This window comes from Macaca mulatta, chromosome 10, assembly GCF_049350105.2.
Source record: "Macaca mulatta isolate MMU2019108-1 chromosome 10, T2T-MMU8v2.0, whole genome shotgun sequence".
Taxonomy (NCBI): domain Eukaryota; kingdom Metazoa; phylum Chordata; class Mammalia; order Primates; family Cercopithecidae; genus Macaca; species Macaca mulatta.
In genome coordinates this window covers 70,078,713-70,097,840 of record NC_133415.1, presented here as the reverse complement: position 1 = coordinate 70,097,840, position 19,128 = coordinate 70,078,713, and the positions used below count along the sequence as shown (strand labels likewise).

The 19,128-nt window shown below is 40.7% G+C and overlaps 1 protein-coding gene across 2 annotated transcripts in view; it reads right to left on the bottom strand.

Moving 5' to 3' along the window:
• SEL1L2 (SEL1L2 adaptor subunit of ERAD E3 ubiquitin ligase) overlaps positions 1-19,128 on the bottom strand; it is a 137,584-nt gene that overhangs the window by 76,731 nt on the left and 41,725 nt on the right. The gene's annotated exons all lie outside the window — the stretch shown is intronic.

Sequence of the window (19,128 nt, the reverse complement as noted above, 5' to 3'; positions counted from 1 at the left end):
TATGTTTTATGAATAAAAACCTTTTAAACCTATTATATTGTCATCCGAACTGCAGAGTCAAGCATTAAAAGCTAAATGTTATAAATAAAATAGTAGGAGAATTTAACCAATTTACCTTCCACTGGTAAGTTGTCATGGTAATGTCAATTGTGTTAGCTAAAAAAAATGAAGATGTTAATATTGCCTTACACATTACAACAAATTTATAATGGGTGGGAAGTATAGAAAATCTTCTGATTGACTTTAAAGTAACAATATTTCCCAAAATATTAAAACAATATTTCCCAAAGGTCCTTTTCAGAAGTTATATAATTACAATTAATCTTTTTTAAGTAGGGTAATAGGCTTAGGGGATTACTTCTGAGTAGTAGAAAATAATGCAGGAATTAAGGGAGAAAATTAAAGCTTTATGAAAGTAAATATTCATGATTTACCTACATAATTTTCAGGGTAAATTACATTGAAAGATTAAAATTTTTCCTTTGTCAATTATTACTATCATTATTATTATTTTTGAGACGGAGTCTCACTCTGTCACCCACGCTGCGATCTCGGCTCATTGCAACCTCCGCCTCCCGGGATCAAGCGATTGTCCTGCCTCAGCCTCCTGAGTAACTGAGACTACAGGCGCATGCCACCACGCCTGGCTAATTTTTGTATTTTTAGTAGAAACAGGGTTTCACCATGTTGGCCAGGTTGTTCTCAAACTTCTGACCTCTGGTGATCTGCCCTCCTCGGCCTCCCAAAGTGCTGGGAATACAGGCATGAGCCACCACACCTGGCCTTCTTTGTGAATTACTACTTCTAAGAATCAAGATTTTTTGTTTGATTTTTTTTCCTTTTCTTCAGTATAGTTTAAACTTTCTTTTCTGGCATGCTTAAATCCTTTGAGGTGGTAGCAAAGACATCAGGGCAATGACCCAGGGGCCAGAGCAAGCAGAGACATGAAGCCATGTAAAGGACTTTTTAACAACAACTTTAGGCTAGGCACGGTGGCTCACACCTGTAATCCCAGCATTGTATGAGACCGAGGTGTCTGGATTGCCTGAGGTCAGGAGTTCGAGACCAGCCTGGCCAACATGAAACCCTGTCGCTACTAAAAAAACAAAAAAATTAGCCAGGCCTGGTGGTGCGTGCCTGTAATCCCAACTACTGGGAAGGCGAGGCAGGAGAATCGCTTGAACCCTGGAGGCGAAGGTTACAGGGAGCTGAGATCGCACCACTGTACTCTAGCCTGGCAACAGAGTGACTCTCAAAAAATAAAATAAAAATAAAAACAGCTTTAATGAGACATAATTCACATATTATAAATTATATATTAACCCACTTAAAGTGTACAATTCAATGATTGTTTAGAATATTCACAGACTTGTGCAACCATTATCATGGTCAGTTTTAAAACATTTTTATCACCTTAAGAAAAAAACCACAAATCCTTTAGCTATCTCCTTCCCTTCCCTGTACTCCCATCCTCCCTACCCCAACCCTAAGCAACCACTAATCTATGCTTTATCTTTATAGATTTGTCTATTGTGGGACATTGATATGAATAGAATCATATAGTATGTGATTTTTTTGTGTGACTGGCTTCTTTCACCTAGATTTGTTTTCAAGGTTGATCAATGTTGTAGCATATATCAGCACTTCAATTCTTTCTATGGCTAAATTAAATAAAATATGCTCCATGCTGTCATTCAGAGACCCAAACAGATATTAAATAGATACTGTGCCAGCTTCAACATGTGGATTCCAAGGTCTCCCGGAGCATCAGTATCTAGCAGACAGAAAGAGAAAGAGCCTGGAAGATTATGTGGAGAAAAGGTTTCTGTTTTGTTTTGCTTTGTGTCATTTGGCTTGCTTTGCTTTCTTGGTTTGCTTTGCTTTCTTTAATAGGCCAGACCTGGAAGGGGCACATAGTGCTTTTAGCCACTTTCTTTTTTAAAATTTTAATTAAAATTTATTAGATGTTTAGTAAGTACATAATAGCTCAGTAAACATAAGGTTTTTTTGGTTTGTTTGTTTGTTTAAATTTCCACAGGTTTTGGGGGAACAGGTGGTATCTGGTTACACGAGTAAGTTCTTCAGTGGTGATTTGTGAGATTTTGGTGCACACATTACCCAAGCAGTATACACGGAACCCCATTTGTAGCCTTTTATTCCTCACCCTCTTCCCACCCTTTCCCCCCAGTTCCCCCAAAGTCCATTGTGTCATTCTTATGGCTTTGCATCCTCATAGCTTAGCTCCCACTTATGAGTGACAACATCCAATGTTTGGTTTTCCATTCCTGAGTTACTTCACTTGTAATAATATTATCCAGTCCCATCCAAGTTACTTTGAATGCTGTTAACTCATTCCTTTTTATGACTGAGTAGTATTCCATATATATATATAGAGAGAGAGAGAGAGTGTAGTATTCCATGTATACATATAACATATACAGATATGTGTATCTATACACATAACATATATACATATATGTACACATATATACACATATGTATATATGTTATTGTATAGATACACATATGTATATATGCATATATGTTATGTGTATAGATACAATATGTATATATGTTATATATAGATGCATATATGTATATGTGTATACATGTATATATGTAATATATACACATATGTGATATATATGTATATATGTAATGTATATACATATATATGTGTATCTATATCACAGTTTATCTGCTCATTGATTGATGGGCATTTGGGCTGGTTCCATATTTTTGCAATTGTGAATTGTGCTGCTATAAACCTGTGTGCAAGCATCTTTTTTGTATAATATCTTTTCATCTGGGTAGATACCCAGTAGTGGGATTGCTGGATCAAATGGTAGTTCTACTTTTAGTTCTTTAAGGAATCTTCACAGTTTTCCACAGTGGTTGTTCTAGTTTACATTCCCACAGCAGTGTAGAAGTATTCCCTTTTCACCACATCCATGCCAACATCTATTATTTTTTGATTTTTTTGATTATGGCCATTCTTGCAGGAGTAAGCTGGTATCACATTGTGGTTTTGATTTGCATTTCCTGCTTTCAGCCACTTTCTGTTAGCCCCACCTAACTGCAAGAGGACTGAGAAACATAATCTATTTAGGTATCTGGAAGAAGAGAACACGGACTTTCATGAGCATCCTGCACTCTCTGGTATAGTGGAATTGTATGTTATTGCCATTTAACTTTAACTTTTCCGTTCAACAATAACTAGCATCTAAGTTGAGGAGGCAGTACAAGTTTGGCAAATGCCTGTGATTGTCTGATGTTTCTACTGGCTTCTTTACAGAGGCCAGTGTTTCTTGACTTTGGGTTTCTCCCTCATCCAGAACAACAGCAGAACATTGTCAGAGAGACCAAGTATTAGGGAGCCTTGGAAGACAGAGAGGCTTTCTCTGACTCTCCAAGGCATCCAGAGATTAAATAATTTAATAACAAGCATTTTTGGAGTATCACTCTCAGTCCCTGCTCTCAGAACTAGGGAAACAGTCACAAACAAACAACTAAACAAAGTCTCTGCCCTCTTGCAGCTGATTTTCTGCCAGGGAAGATAATAGTCAACTGATAAAAGGAGGTGTTTTTAAAAAGGGAAAGGGGAAAGAAGTGATAAAAGTTAGTGTTATTTGATACAAGGTGGTCAGGGAGAAGTTCTATGATTACATTTGAGTAGACCCCTGTGGGAAGGGAGGGAGTTAGCCAGGCAAATAAACCTCAGGAAGGGAGTTCTGACAGAGGGAATGGCAAACACAAAGGCGCTGAAGCAGGAACACACAGGTGTGCAAGGAAGACAGGGTAACTGGAGCAGAGTGAGTGGGGTGGGGAGAGGGGGGAATAATGAGGCAGAGAGGCAGCGCTGAGGCCAGGCTCAGGACTGGGAGTCGTGTTCTGTGTGAACGGGAGCCCTGTGGAGGGTTCTGAGCAGAGGAGTGATATTGACTGACTTAAATTTCAGAAGTATCATTCTGGCTCATTTGTGGAGAATATGATATCGTAGAGATGGAGTGGGGAAAAGAGACCAATTGAAATAAGCCACTTGAGAATTGATGGTGACAGTGAAGAAAGAAGATGATAGAGGGGGAAATGGTGATAGTGGTTGTGGTTGGTTTCTGGAGATATTCCAGAAACATTGCTGACAAGATTTTCTGTTGAAGAGCTTATCATGTGAATTTTAGTTTTTAAACAGGAAATGCAATACAAGCATGTTTGTAAAACTCTCCTGGGCTCATCTATAGACTAGCTATAGCTCTTCATCAGAAAAAGAAGCTGTGTTTAGATAGTCTCTTACATCTTCACTTGCCCTTCTGCCTCTTCACTTCCCTGTATCTTGAAGATCTGAAATAGCCTTTGCCAAAATTATGACAGGGAGAAAATTATGACAGTGAAAGGGATCTGACCTAACCAACTCCATCTTACCTTTAACCTCCAAACTGCCTTTGGTCATTCCTGGGTGTGAGCCAAGCTAACTTTGGGAGAAATGATAATGGCCCTTCCCAAAAACTAAACCACCTTTGTAAAACTAGGTTAGGAGGATGAAAGGGGCCCAAATTCTGCCAAGATGTAGGCATAGTTCAATGATTACCAGCCACTATTCTAGAGGTCACAAGATTTACAACTTCCCCAATGAGTCCTGTAAATAACGTCACTATTGTAGAACGTAAGATTGGCCTTTTGAGATGTCTTTTGAGGCCCACCTGTACCAGCGACTCCTCTGTGGTCCCCATCCAGAACTGGATTCAGTGCATAAAGACTGTTTTCCACACCCAGATGATTACATCCCCAACAAATCAGCAGCACCCATTCCCTACCCTCCTGTGCGTCAAACTATCCTTGAAAATCCCTAGCCTTGGAATTTTCAGGGAGGTTGATTTGAGTGATAATAAAACTCCGGTTTCCCATTTAGCCAGCTCTATGTGTATTAAGCCCTTTTTCTATTGCAGTTCCCCTGTCTTGATACATCTATTTGGGCAGAAGGCAAGATGAACCCATTGGGTGGTTACAGATTCACACTGGATAAGTTTTTCTCAAGCATCCCTTTGAACATATCACTGCCCAACTCAAGTCTTCAGTTCTCAGGCACAACACCATAAAATCAAACCACTTTGCACAAAATCTAAGATTCCTCACAGTCTGACCTAAAAATGTCACAGTGAGCTTGTTTTGTTACTACTACCACACCTACACAAACACTGGTGACAGCCAAACTCTTCTACTCGCTGTTCCACAGATAGATTCTTTCCTACTTCCTTGTTTTTTTACTTAGAGAGTTTTCATTGTCTCTTCTTTCCTGCTATCTCCAATATTACTCCTGGTTCAAGGCCCAACTAAGAATCTTTCCCCAAGACTCATCAGTATCACTGTGACCCACCGTGACGGCCCTCCCTCTGAATTTGTAGTTTCCTTTCTTCTTGGTTAGTAGTAGTAAGACAGCCAAATGCCTAGGCAGGTAAAAAAGGGGTCTTCGGAGAATCTCCAACCTGCCCAGGTGTTTACATCAGATGCTTTCGTGCAGATGAGCGCCTGGAGCTCCACGTGCACACTGGGGGAAGTGGGTGGAGCCAGGAGGAATTCGTGCCTTACAAAGTGTAGGAGCCTGCTCTCTTCAGCTCGTGTGGTGACCCAGGAATCAATCTGGGAGGTGGTGGAGGCTGGTTACCAGAAACTCCATCTCGCTTTGCTGAGTTTATTTTTTCCTTTTTGCCCAATAAAACCCTGCTCTACTCACCCTTCTATGTGTCCATGTGCCTGAGTTTTCCTGATCCAGTGACAAGAACCTGGGTTTTAGCTGAACTAAGGAGCAAAATTCTGCAACACAGTAGCTCGCTGCTCTGCCTTCTCTAAAGCTAACCTCCTAATACATCACATATTTCATGTTTTATCTACTCAATTATTTATAGATACTTTGTAAACATTTTGATATATTTCTCATGTAAAATAGGCTGCCTTGAGTCAAGGGAAACTTAATGAATAGGTGAATTTCTTTATTTTGGGGAACCGTCTTGTTTCCTTAAAGGCAGGAAGGTGTTTCACAAGAGAAACTAAAAAGGACAGAAGGTTTCGAGCAAAGAAAGTTTGAATTTATCTTGCTACACGTTTAATTGTAATTTATTTGTGGCTAATGTCTGCTTTTTGTTCCTAGAGACACTTCCAAAGCAGGACCCAGTCCTATGGTACTATGCTTGAAGGCAAAAACAAACAAACCCACAAACAAAAACAGTGCTGGGAGGCAGAAAACCTTTTTTCTTTTTTCTTTTTTTTTTTGAGACGGAGTTTTGCTCTGTCGCCCAGGCTGGAGAGTAGTGGTGCAATTTCAGCTCACTGCAACCTCCACCTCCTGGGTTCAAGCGATTCTCTTGCCTCAGCCTCCTGAGTAGCTGGGATTACAGGTGCACACCACCACGCCCAGCTAATTTTTGTATTTTTAGTAGAGATGGGGTTTCACCATGTTGGTCAGGCTCATCTCAAACCCCTGACCTTGTGCTCAGCCCACCTCAGCCTCCCAAAGTGCTGGGATTACAGGTGTGAGCCACTGTGCCCGGCCCAGAAAACCTTTTTATAGCTTCTAGTTTAAAAGAGTCTGTCAGTCTGCTAAGGCTAGACTTTGACTTAAGAGTTTTTACATTGTTTGCTTGGATGAAAATTAGTTTTATTCTCAAAACAACACACAATTTAACTTTTCGAACACAAGAAACTTTGAGTACATGTTAACATATAAACAGATATCTTATTCACAATCATCTATTCCAGTTGCTCACACCCCAAAATAAATGCTATAGATTGTAAGAATTTAATTGACATTGCTCACATCGTATTTTCTGTTTACCACTTATTAGCTGTGTCTAACTGTGAGCATTAATTAACCTCTCTGTGACTCAGTTTACCCCTCTATAAAATAGCGGTAATAAATTGCCTATCTCATTGGGTTGTTTTGAGGATTAAATGAGTTAATACATGTGAAGAGCCTTGGACACTGCAAGCAGTCAATAAACATTAACTGTTATTATTATATTAACTATATATGTTTTGTGTTTAAATACGTTTTTCTGTTTTTCTGTTTCAGATTCTAAAATACTAGAATCTGGGTCCTCTGGCTGTTTAATTTGCTCTGTTTGTCAGTAAATGCAGGTGTTCTGAGCCTTGGAAATCAGTAAACATCATTTGTTTTATTGAAATATAGTGGGTTTTCTCTTCTTTTTTTTTTTCGAGATGAAAAAAAAGGAGTGAGCTGGAGTGCAGTGGGGGTACAACCTCAGCTCACTCTAACCTCCACCTCCCGGGTTCAAGCGATTTTCCGGTCTCAGCCTCCTGAGTAGCTGGGATTACAAGCCCATGCCACTGAGCCTGGCTTTTTTTTATCTTTAGTAGAGATGGGGTTTCACCATGTTGGCCAGGCTGGTCTTGAACCCCTGACCTCGTGATCCACCTGCCTTGGCCTCCCAAAGCACTGGGATTACAGGCAAGAGCCACCACACCTGGCCAAAATATAGTGTTTTTTTAATCTCTTAAGCAGAATATCTTAAAAATGTTTTATTAGTAGAAAATACTTATATGTCATATATTTTCTGAACTAATATCTTTGAAAGACACTGAACAGCAATTTTAGCATATCCTAGGACCCTGTGGCTGCCTAGGCTGTATTTGATGCTAAATATTTCAGCCCCCAAATCCCATACTTATTCTTTAATAGAATTTCAATAGCAGCAACGTGACTGATGCTAATGGGACTATTTTAATAGACTCCTCAAATAGTTTTTTGAGAGGCAACAGGTCTAAAATAGTCATGTAATGAAACACCCTTATTCTTTTTTTTTTTTTTTTTTTTTTTTTTGAGACGGAGTTTTGTTCTTGTTGTCCAGGCTGGAGTACAATGGCGTGGTCTCAGCTCACTGCAACCTCCACCTCCCAAGTTCAAGCAATTCTCATGCCTCAGCCTCCCAAGTAGCTGGGATTACAGGCATGTGCCACCATGCCCGGCTAATTTTTGTATTTTTAGTAGAGATGGGGTTTCGCCGTGTTGGCCAGGCTGGTCCCAAACTCCTGGCCTCAGATGATCCATCTGCCTCAGCCTCCCAAAGTGCTGGGATTACAGGCGTGAACCACCATGCCCAGCCAACACCCCTATTCTTTAAGAGTTATACAAAAAGCACTGATTCACTCATTCAATACATTTATGCTAGGCATTCACTAGGAATTGAAGATACAGTGACACACAAGACAGAAGCATTTTCTGATCGTATGGAGCTTCCATTTGTCTGTAAGAAAGGCAACAACCAGTAAATAAATAAACAAACAAGTTAGTATCAGATATCCATACATGCTATGAAAAGAATAAAGCAAGAAAATGTAAAAAAGTGAAATACGGGGTGAAGAGGGGTTGGTGCATAATTTTGATTGGGTGCCCAAGAAAAGCCTTACAGAAGAGGTGACTTTGGAGCCAAGAATTTAATGATAAAAAAGCAGTTCTGCAAAGATATGAAGGCAGAGCATTCCGGGCAGAAAGGACAGCAAGTACCAATGCCCTAAAGTGGGAACAAACTTGTATGTTCCAGGAATGGAAATAAGTCCCAAGCCTGAAGGAGTGAGCCAAAGAGATAATTATCAAAGAGAAAGACACAGAGAGAAGTAGGGGGTGATATCATACAGGGACATGATAAGGAGGTGGCATTTTATCTCAAGGACAAGAGGAAGACATTGCGGTCCTAGGTGACAAGCTCTGATTGATGTTTTAGAAGAAAAAACTATCCTGGCTGACATGTGAGGAACAGATTATACAGCATCATGAGTGGGAGCAGGGGCCAGGCGTGGTGGCTCATGCCTATAATCCCAGCACTTTGGGAGGCCGAAGTGGGCGAATCACCTGAGGTCAGGAGTTCAAGACCTCCTGACCTCATAGCCTGGCCAACATAGCAAAACCCCATCTCTACTAAAAAATACAAAAATGAGCCACGCGTGGTTGCAGGCACCTGTAATCCCAGCTACTCGGGAGGCTGAGGCAGGAGAATCGCTTGAACCCTGGAGGCAGAGGTTGCAGTGAGCCAAGATCTCACCACTGCACTCCAGCCTGGGTGACAGAGCGAGACTCCATCTCAAAAAGAAAAAGAGTGGGAGCAGGAAGAACAGTTTGGAGACAGTTGCAGTCAACTAGGTGAAGGATAGTGTGACTCAGCTGAGTGCAGAAGCAATGGAGATAAATTATATGGGCAGATTTAGGGTATGTTTTAGAAGTTTAACAGTATTGACTCCGTGTTAGAGAAAAGCTAGCTTGCTTGCTTGAATATAATTATCGTTTTGCTTGAGTCTGGAGATTATTCACTAAAACAGCCTTGGGAAAACAAGACCTTCAACAGAAATAAAAGACACAGACCAACAACTCTGGGAATGAGCTGACCGGCCTCATAAGAACAGGTTGACGGCCCCTGCAGAAGGTCACAGGCATTAACGCAGAAAGCAATGATTAACTGCCTGCCTGAGACTGTGCATATTTCACAAGAATGTTTTGCTATCACTTCCCTTCATTACTCTTAAAAACCTCTGATCTAGGGGGCAATTTGTAAGGGTGGTCTTTGAATGCTAATTCACTGCCTTCCCTGGGTTTCTGGCTTCTTGAATAAAGCTAACTTTCCTTTCATCAAAGCTCTTTTCCTGAGTTTTTGTCTTTCAAGTGATGAGTGGCCCAGTTACAGAAGTGGTGCAAGTAGAAATGGAGATGGACTGAACACAGGGGTAAGAGAAAGGACAAGGTCAAAGATAACTTCTTGTTTTGGAGCGAGACCAGCTGAGTGATTTGGAGATTCCAGTTATAGGGATGGAGAAAACTGGGGACAGAGGAGATTTTTGGAGGGAATCAAAGTCTCTCCCCAACCCCTTGCATGCAAACCTGTATATGTGGTAATATCTTCAAATCGGGTGCCTATATATGAAACATTAAATGTATTTGTCTAAGAGTAAAGAGCGAGTCATGTTTGATATGGAATGGGAAGTGAGCATCATCCCTCACAGATGATAGAAAGGTGGGAAGTAAAAGAACTGGAAAGTGAGAATTCTTTACTTGCCAGTGACTTACTTTCCCTAGGGCTCAACAATCAAAGGCATTTCTTGTTTTCCTTAACGATCTATGTCCCTTTTTATTTCCTGGCTCGTATCCCCCAAAATAGTCACTGTTCCTTGGCACTGTGTAATACATTACATTCTGCTGATAAAGCTCTTGGGAAAAAGAGGAAATGAAAAGTAAGAGCTTATAGAAGGCATCAGTGAGGACAATAACAGTAGCAAACCAAGACTAGCTGGTCACCTTCTCACAAGCGGTCTTTGTCTAGGTAGATGAACGAGGTGCTATCGAGATATAATGTGGCAGAAAACACAAGATGCTGCCGTTGGTTTGACAAAAGGGAGAAATGAATTTCTACTTTTCCTGCTATATATAGATGCAGATTCCATATACTATGTTTAAACCACTATATTTCCAAAGAGTATGAACACTAGTGCCCCAGATATCATAAGAAAAAAGCCAGGTTATGAAGAAAGCCAAGAGGAAGTGAAAAACAAAGAAAATGAGTTTTTCTATAAGAAAACTAGGTTTTCCTAGGTCATTGGTTCTTAAAGTATGGTCCTTGAAATCTGTGAGATGTGCAAATTATCTGCTCCACCTGAGGTCTACAGAACCAGAAACTCTGGGAGTGAAGTCCAGCAATCTGTGATTTAACAAGTCCTCCAGGTGATTTTGTTGCATGCTAAAGTTTAAGAACCCCTGCCCAAGGTAATAGTGGAAGAAGGTTATTAGCACATGAGAGTGAAATTGAAGTCCAACATTAAATAATACAAAAATTTAACATCAGTCATAATACAGTGAAGGTATGTGTACATATAGCAAAGACTCACATAGAAGCAGATGTTTTAATTATGGTTTCCCATCAGAAATTGAAAATATGTCAGATTATTAGCTTTCTAGGTCTTAAATAAATGCATGTACGTTTGAAAAAAATGGGGACTGGCAATTTTAAACTTTAAAATTAACTGTTTTTGTAGTTTTTCCTCCCTTAAAATAAGATTTTATTTATGAGGACCAGGCACGGTGGCTCACGCCTGCAATCCTAGCACTTTGGGAGGTGGAGGAAGGTGGATCACGAGGTCAGGAGATCAAGACTATCCTGGCTAACATGGTGAAACCCCGTCTCTACTAAAAATACAAAAAAATTAGCTGGGCGTGGTGGTGGGCTCCTGTAGTCTCAAATGCTGGGGAGGCTGAGGCAGGAGAATGGCATGAACCTGGGAGGTGGAGCTCACAGTGAGCCGAGATCGCGCCACTGCACTCCAACCTGGGTGACAGAGCGAGACTCCATTTCAAAAAAAAAAAAAATTTTATTTATGAGATGTTTACATTGAAGCAAAGCTGTTTTTGTTAATGGACTTGATATCCTTTATTTTTTTCCTAGGATTTTCAATTAAGAATATAAAACAGGGCCGGGCGCGGTGGCTCAAGCCTGTAATCCCAGCACTTTGGGAGGCCGAGACGGGCAGATCACGAGGTCAGCAGATCGAGACCATCCTGGCTAACATGGTGAAACCCCGTCTCTACTAAAAAAATACAAAAAAACTAGCTAGGCGTGGTGGCGGGCACCTGTAGTCCCAGCTACTCGGGAGGCTGAGGCAGGAGAATGGCGTAAACCCGGGAGGCGGAGCTGGCAGTGAGCTGAGATCCGGCCACTGCACTCCAGCCTGGGCGACAGAGCGAGACTCCGTCTCAAAAAAAGAAAAAAAAAAAAAAAAAAAAAAGAATATAAAACAATCTCAGCATACATTTTCCTAACACATCTAAAATTTTTTAAAACAAAGCAAATATGTTAGATGCAATAACCACCCCCAAGTGAAAAGAATAATTATGCCTTGTAGAGAAGAAGTAACTCATTCAGTTACTTCAGCAAATTATCAGTAAAAATATTTCTTCCTCTTGGCAAAGCCATTGCTTATTATTTTATTGTGTATTTGCACATCCACCTTCTAATGTCACCAAACAAGAATAGTAGACAGCTTCCTAAGGGTAAATTGTGAAATACAGGGAAATGGTAAAGTAGCAAATAAAAAGGAAAAAAGTGGCATGAGTGATATTAATAATACAGTGCTAAAATAAGATTTATATTAACTGCTAATGCTTTCTGAAATTCAGAGAACATTAACAACTGATACATACTAGAGTCTGTATTTATATTCTGTATTTACATGCAAGGAGCAGAAAATTATAGTTAAACATATAGCCATGTCAGCTCTTCATGGTACAGGGAATACATGGATTATCAAAAGAACTCAGGCTTTTTTTTTTTTTTTCATTACTTTCAGCACTTCTTTTCTCTTAATTTTACTGGAGCTACTGATAGTTTCTGTTCATTCCTTGATACATGGATTGCTAAATGACATTCATTCATTCACAAATATTTAGCAAGCACTTATTAAATTGTAGTGACTAATCAAGAGATATTTGTATCTCTGAGAACAATACAAAAAAGTTAAGAGTTCAGTTTCCTTTGAGAGAGTCAAATGGGGAGTGAAGTAATAGCAAGTTTGTAGACACATGATTACATGCAACAAGAAAGCAGATGAAGACCCAGTAGCCTGGGAGAGGAGTTAGAAAATGAGGGATGTGCTATTTTAAATTGATGATAAAAAAAATTCACCAATTTTTATGGGCTTAGAATGGGGGTGTGCATGCTGATTGGTGCATGGCTTGGAAAAAGCACCATTCAATTGGTTAAAAGGCATCATCCAGAAGGAACCAATTGAGAGAGAGAAAGAGTAAGATGGGGGTAGAACTTCTCATTCTGGGTGTGGACTCCATCCAGAATTGGCAGCTTGGTTTTCAGGCTTTAACCTCTCTTTGGCTTGAAGGTCGCGTTTCACCGGGGACCTGTCCCTGTCTGCCTAGGAATTTGTCTGTCTTCTGTTACTATCAGTACAAAGGCCCTGAGACTTGGGTACTCCAGAGATAGCATGGAGGCCAACGTGACCGGAATAGGGTGAGTAATGGGAGTATGGTCAGAGCTCAGAGAAAGAGCAAGTGCTAGTCATGTAAGGCCCCGTGGGATGTGATGAAGAGTTTAGATTTTGTCTTAAGTGTAATGGAATACATACCGTGAGGTGAATAGGCTGCAATAGAGCAAGAATGCAGGAGATCAGGGAGGTGGCTACCACAGAGTCCAGATGGGTGAGCTGGTGGAGTAGTTAAAAGGGATTGGATTTTGGATATTTTAAAGACCAAGATAACTGGGATATTGTGTATGAGAGAAAGAAGCAGAGGGTGAGCTTAAGATTTTTATTCTAAGCATCTCATGGATGAAGGAGCCATTTACTGGCAAAGGAGACATCAGTAAAGGAACAGGTTTGGAGTTGAGAAAAATCAAGAGTTCAGTAGTCAACATGTCAAGTCTCAGATCCATTTTACACATCCCAGTAGACATGTGCCTGAAGTCGTTTGTGTCTGGGGTTGAGGCAGTGCAGGTTATAGCTGCTGGTAGGTTGATAGAGTTGTTGATGGGTGGTTATAGAATTACTCTTCAAACTGTTCCTTTTTTTTCAGTGTAAAAAATACAGAGCATTTTGCTAAATGCATTATGAGGGTGGCTTTCTGAAACTGGAGAACAAACAAAACCCAGGAAGGTCATCAGCTGAGATGTGTTGGAATTTTGGGAAGGGAGAAATCATGAAATAGTAATCTTAGAGATGTGGAATAATAAATTTGACTAGGGAGATGTTCAGGTTTGCTGGGAAACACTGAAGGCCTCCTTGGTCTGTGGTCATGAAATTAAAATGAGACTGGTTGCCTGATTCTCTTTATTCCCAGCCATGTTCTGCCACCCAGAAGTAGGAATTGAGTAGATGGAGAACTACATTTCATCAGGGTTTAGGTTTTGCCAATAAATGAAATGGAGTGCAAGGGGAGTAACTAAACGGAAGATCTATATGAGGAAGTGATTTCACAGCGCCCCACAATGTTATCTGCAATTCCCAAATCCAAAAAACTGAACACTGAAAGCTTTTTCATTAGTTTGGTGCTCTCCATCAGTTGGTGTGAAAACTTGACCTGACCTTATGTTAGGTTAATTCTGTTCTTTATTCCATTTAGTGTGATATTTTTATGTTTTTCAGCATAAATATTAATGAAAACAATGTATTTCCTCAATCTCTACTTGGGATATTCTATAATATGTTAGGGGTGTATGTATGTATATTTCTCCTTCCCTTTCTTTCTTTTACATTTGACATTATTTTACATTATTACACTATTTACATTTTAATATATACTTATAGATATATGTTTACATTTCTAAAAGTTTTTTAATACTTTGAATTCTGCCTCACACTCTTCCAAAAAATTGCGGAGGAGGGAACACTTTCAAACTTATTCTATGAGGCCAGCATTACCCCAATACCAAAGCTAGACAAGGACACTACCAGGAAAGAAAACTATAGACCAATATCTCTGATAAATATTGATGCAAAAATCTTCAAAATATTAGCAAACTGTATATTAAAAATTTATATACCATATAAATTAAATGCATATTAAAAAATTATATACCATGACCAAGTGGGATTTTTTTCTGATATGCAAGGATGGTTCAACACATGGAAATTATGTAATATGTCACATTAACAAAATGAAAGAGAAAAAAAGCACATTATCTCAATTGATGTAGGAAAAGAATTTGACAACATTTGACATGCTTTTGTGATAAAAAGCATTCAACAACAAAGAATAGAAGGAAATTACCTTAATATAATAAATAAAGACCCTATATGAAGTATTACATACTCAATGGTTAATATCATACTCAATGGTTAAAGTTAATATCATATTCAGTGGTTAAAGACCGAAAGCTTTTCCTTTGAGATCAGGAACAAAGCAAGGATACCCAGTGTTACTACTTTCATTCAACATAGTACTGAAAGTCCTAGCCAGAGCAATTAGGAAATAAATTTATCTAGGGAAAAGTTAGAAAAAAATAAAAGTTATCCAAATTGGAAAAGAAGTAGTAAAATTATCTGTTCACAGAATTATGTTCTACATAATCTCATATGTAGAAATCCCTAGAGATTCTACACAAAAAAACTGCTACATATAAACAAAGTTTAAACAAAGGTTGCAGAATACAAAATCAATACAAAATAGTTGTGTTTCTATATACTACAAATGAAGAAGTCAATAAGGAAATTGAGAAAACAATTCCATTTAAAATAGCTAAAAAAGAATAAAGTACTTATAAAGAAACTTCGCCAAGAAGACAAAAGGCTTGTATTAAAAAAACGATAAAACTTGCTGAAATAAATTAAAGACACTGACAAATGGAAATGATGGTGGTGGTGGCCGCCTGGAGCAGCCACTGCAGAAATGCCAGCTGCAGCAGGGGAGGCACGCTCAGGGCTGTGTGCTCTGCAGAGTCAGTGGAAGCTGGGAATAGGAGGGAGCCACGCCCCATTCCGAGTTGGCCAGGTGGGAGCCCCACCTTCCTGGGCACAGCTGTTGCTGCCCAGCTGCGGCTGCCGACCCAGGCATCCCTGTACCCTCAGGGCGAAAAACCCTCCCATCCCCACGGGCTCGGAAGTGCCTGCTCCGACTGCCTGGCCTCTCCCAGCACCTGGTACCTGCTGTGATTTTGGAGCAAAATTGAGGCGGAGCCTGGGTACTGTTGCAACCCAGCTGGTGTGTGTGCACTTTGGGGGGTGCTGACATGCCAGCCCCCTGCTGCCTCAGCCCTCTCTGGACTTTGGGCACTGACAAGCATGGAAGGGAGGCGGAGGGGGTGCTGAGGATGGCTCAATGCAGGTCCGTAGGTGCCATTCCACATGAACAGCCTGGGGACCATGGATGACATGTAGATGGCAGCAGGAGGCAGACAGGTTCCTGGGTGGAAAGGGCAGGTCCCCAGTGAAACCCCATCTTCAAGCCAGGAAGGACCTGAAGCCTGGGGGCCAGGATCCCTTCCGAGTGGAATCTGCAGCTGGGAGTGAGAACTTACGGTGCTTTTTTTAGGCCCACCCATGGCTACCCATGAACCAATCAGCATGCACTTCCTCTCTTGTGAGCCCATAAAAACCCCAGGACTCAGCCAGATTCAGGCAGACATCAAGACGACCTGCCTGCAGATAGGAGCTACCTACTCTGGATCTCCTCTCCACTGAGGGCTATAGAGATGATGGGATGACCTGCCTGCAGATAGGAGCTACCCACTCTGGATCTCCTCTCCACTAAGAGCTGCATTCATCAGGACCACCTGCCTGCGGAAAGGAGCTACCCACTTTGGGTCTCCTGAAAGCTGTACTGTCACTCAGTGAAGCACCTCTTCACCTTGCTTACCCTCCAGTTGTCTGCATACCTCATTCTTCCTGGATGCAGAACAAGAACTTGGGACCCGCTGAATGGTGGGACTGAAAGAGCTGTAATACAAAAAGGGCTAAAACATGCCCCCCACACTGCAGGCAATGAGAAGAAGAGAAGAGCTGCAGCCCTTCTAGGAGCCCAGACTTAGGGGCTCCCCGAGCCAGGGCTGTGACACCCTCTTTGGGGCACTGTGGTTTCTGGCATCTCCAAGCTTCTGGGCACCACTGTATTCCCTTCATCCATACACAGGTGCCCACGGCAAAAGCCACTTGCAGTGCATCTGATCCAGCCACAGGTTTGCATGAAGCTGTTGCCTGTGCCAGTGCCTGTAGCTGTCCACTCTACCACAGCAGCCAGTGTGCCTGGCTGTGCACAGTGGCTGGACCCTGTGCTCACTCATGCACCCCTTGCCACTCCATGCTTGGCTCGCCCTTGGCAGTTGTGGAGTCCAGGCTGGTAGCATGAGCCAAGTGCAGCCTGCCAGGCCAAGTGGCTGGAATGAGCTCAGCAGGCCTGAGCAAAACGTGGGCAAAGGTGCCACCAGCCACAGAGGCTTCCAGCTGGAAAAATGACACCCCAAGGATCCTGTGACAGAAAGATACCTTGTGTTCATGGATTGGAAGTGTTAATATTGCTAAGATGTCAATACTATCCAATGCGATCTACATATTTAATGCAATCCCTATAAAAATCCCAATGACATTTTTTTTTCAGAAATAGTTTTTTTTTTTTTTTAAATTCAAATGAAATCTCAAGGGACTCTGAATATCCAAAACGATCTTGAAAAAGAAGAACAAAGTTGGAGGTCTCAAACTTCCCAATATCAAAACCTATTACAAAGTTACAATAGTCAAAAGAGTGTGGCACAAAGATAGACATATAGACCAATGCAACAGAATAGATAGCCCAGAAATAAAGCTTCTCATATATGGTCAAATGATATTAAAGAGTGCCAAGACCATTTAGTGGAGAAAGACAGTCTTTTTAAGAAAATGTGCTGGGAAAACTGGATAGCCACATGCAAAAGGATGAAATTGGACCTTACCTTATTCCACATACAAAAGTCAACTCAAAGTGTATCAAAGACCTCAATACAAGACACAAAACTATAAAATACTTAGAAGAAAACATAGGAGAAAATTTTCATGTCATTGGATTTGGTAATGATTTCTTGGCTATTGTTACTGAAACACCAGGGTTTCAGTCTAGGCCCTACTGCATGCCACACAGAAAGCCAATGCACTGAAAACCAATGATTGAGACAATTGGTATTGCCAAAGAAGAAGGCTTTAGTGAGGAGATGGGAGATCAGTTTCAAATCAGTCTCTCTGACCAACTGAAACCAAGGGTTTATATAGCAGAGAAGAAATGAAACAATGTATAAGAAAACAGGAACTAGGGAGGGGCAAGCAATCATGGTGAATGAGGGGGCCAGCATCTCATTGCCTGGATGTGGTGATCTGATGAGTTTCAGTTCTTTGACACTTTTTTGAGAGGCCTAAAGGTGGTTTCCTGAGAACAGAACTCAGATAAAACAAATATAAGTTTCAAGCTTTAAGACCAGAAGGGTCAATTTCTATGTTTATCAAAAAAACTATCTATGGAACTATTGGGTCAGTTTTAGTATGACACCAAAAGCCCAGGCAACAAAAATAAAAATTGATAAGTTAGACTACATCAAAATTTAAAATCCCTGTGTATGAAACGATACTATCCACAGAGTGAAAAGACAACCTACAGAATGGGAGAAAATATTTGCAAATTAGATAAGAAGTCAATATCCAGAATATATTTAAAAACTTCTACAACTTACCAAATAAAAACTCAATTAAAAAATAAGCAAATGAGTTGAATAGACATTTTTGCAAAGAAGATATGCAAATGGACATCAAGCCCATGGAAATATGATCTGCATCACCAAGCATTAGGAAAACGGAAATGAAAACCTCAATGATCTACCACCTTACACCCTATTCGAATGGCTACAATAAAAACAAAACAACAGGCCCAGGCGTGGTGGCTCATGCCTGTAATCCCAGCACTTTGGGAGGCTGAGGCGGGCAGATCATGAGGTCAGGAGATCGAGACCATCCTGGCTAACATGGTGAAACCCTGTCTCTACTAAAAATACAAAAAATTAGCCAGGCATGGTGGCGGGTGCCTGTAGTCCCAGCTACTGGGAGGCTAAGGCAGGAGAATGGCATGAAGCCGGGAGGCGGAGCTTGCAGTGAGTCAAGACCATGCTACTCACTGCACTCCAACCTGGATGACAGAGCTAGACTCCATCTCAAAAACAACAACAACAACAACAAAACAAAACAACAACAACAACAAAAACAAGTGCTGGAGACATTAGAACACTTGTGGACTACTGGTGGGAATGTAAAATGGTGCAGCCACTGTGGAAAACAAATGATGATCAGACAACAGATTAAAAATGCAATTAGTGTGTAATCCAGTATTTCCACTTTTGAGTATGTGCCCAAAAGAATTGAAAGCAGGGTATTGAAGAGGTATTTGTATGCCCATGTTAATAGCAGCATTATTTGCAATAGCCAAAATGTGTAAGTAATCAGCATTCATTAATGAATGAATGAACGAACAAAGTATGATTACATATTTCAGCTTTAAAAAGGAGTAAATTGTGACACATGCATAGATTTTGAGGAGATTATGCCAAGTGAAATAAGTCAACTACTAAAAGACAAATACTGTATGAACACTTAGATGAGGTACCTAAAGTAGTCAAATTCAGG